Source organism: Sylvia atricapilla, chromosome 1 (assembly GCF_009819655.1).
Source record: "Sylvia atricapilla isolate bSylAtr1 chromosome 1, bSylAtr1.pri, whole genome shotgun sequence".
NCBI classification, from domain to species: domain Eukaryota; kingdom Metazoa; phylum Chordata; class Aves; order Passeriformes; family Sylviidae; genus Sylvia; species Sylvia atricapilla.
In genome coordinates this window covers 101,328,587-101,330,604 of record NC_089140.1, presented here as the reverse complement: position 1 = coordinate 101,330,604, position 2,018 = coordinate 101,328,587, and positions in this window count along the sequence as shown.

Sequence of the window (2,018 nt, the reverse complement as noted above, 5' to 3'; positions counted from 1 at the left end):
TCTCGTGTTTTCTTTCTCAAGAGTTTCTCATGGAAATGTTACCAAGGCAGCATATTACAAAAGTTGCTGATCTAGATGGGTAGAATAACACGGAGAATTAACTCTCCAGCAATTTTTTCCATACCTAAAGTGTTGCTTTGAAGTATTTTTCTGTACATAAATGATTAATACCCAGAATGTTCTTTCTGGGAAAACCTAACAATTTTAGAAAGTTATTTATTTAGTCTTATTAATTTTGCAGGAAAAATCATAATTTATTTTGAGGTCTGTTATTTCACCCTACATCTGGATAACCAGCAAACTATCACCTACATAAGAACATGTTTTTAAAACTTCTTTTAGTTAGGAATGTTCTCTGGGTAAAGCATTGGCCACATTTATCACTGTCCTTTGAGACAGAATTGTAAATCACTGAACATAAAGGAAAGCAAAGAGGGAATTCATATAGTAAGAAATTATACAATTCCCTAACATGTTGGGGATCTGACTGAAAAGGGGTGGAGGACCTTTGGCTATTCTTTAAAAGTAAAAGAAGTTCTTGTTTCGTTGCTTTGGGGTTTGAGTTTGTTTTGTTCGGGTTTTTGTTTGTTTGTTTATTTTTCCTTACAGGCACTTGAGTACAAAGGTCATAATGTGACATTGCTTTCCTGTCATTTCTTAAGGTTCTTGGCTTGCTTTTAGCATGCTAAATGGATTTCACATCTAATTCCTAAAAAATAAATATAAGAATACATGCTTTTGTCTTTAATAATATATCTGTAGTCACTCCAGTGTTCCTCCCAAGATTACGGCTATTCTGGTTTTCTGACCTGACTCCCAAGCCCCTCATCCTGCTGGCTGGAGTGACTTGAACTTTGCTGGGGATTGCACAGTGACACACAGACTCCACAACATGGATACGCTCCGGTCTCTCCAGCCCTGTTATCCATGGTGCCCTGTCCCACGGCTGGCACTTACACCTTCATGGGCAAAGCCTGGAGACTCAGAGCCTGGGAGGATTTAATGAGAACAGGGGACAGACCATGCTGATGAGGTACCTACAGCCAAACAACAACCTAACACTTTCCTGTTAGATGGTAATGTCTTTTGGGCTTGGCGAAAGGAACACCCTTACTAAGATTTGACACATCCCCTTGGCACGACATCTTCCACCAAATCACCAGTACATCATTGAAGTTTGTGCCACTCACATGGGAAAACACACTTAGATACAAAATCTTCCTAGAAACAGAGCAAACCTGATTCAGACAAATACATCTAGGATGTAAGGGTGCCCAAGGCTCATTTTCTTATACCCTTGTCATTGCTTAAGTATTTATAAATTTTTCTTCCTGCCGCAGAGAACTTGGAATTATTTGGCTTTAACCAACCTGCTATAGAGGAAGATGTTCCTGCCCAGGGCAGAGGGGTTGGAAACAGATGGTCTTTAAGGGCCATTCCATCCCAAACCATTCTGTGATTCTATGGCTCCATAATACTGCTCATAGGAGTTGCTTAGGCAGAGTTCAGTATCATATGCCTTTTTTGCCTCTGTTCTCCTGTCGGTGATAAATTCTATGAGCAACATACTTTCTCTCCCAAAGGCATTAACTAATTTACTACTTCTAGATTTTCCTGTTGTATCTTCAGGCTCCCATTGTTTCACTTGTTTGTTTCAGCACATAGCCAACTAGTTTCTTTCCTAAGCTAAACCTTTTTATGTCTGCTGTGCATTCTTTTATTGCTAAGGAGAATTACACAGCATGTCTAAAGTTATCCCAGAATGGCACAGCCCATGGAGACTCCCATCTTTCCAAGACAAACTCAACCCCAGAAGTGGCTTTCTTGAAGTAGTAGTAGAAGGAAGGAGTTATTCATTAACACAGCCATGCCTTTTCCCTTTACTTTCCCAGACCAAATGCTTTCTGAAGTTCCTCTCCATTATTATTTTATTACTTTTAGGAAGCTCAGGTACATCAGTGAAACTGATTTTCCAAGCAGAAGTAGAGAGCTTGCCATCTCAGAATCCTTGCTTCACT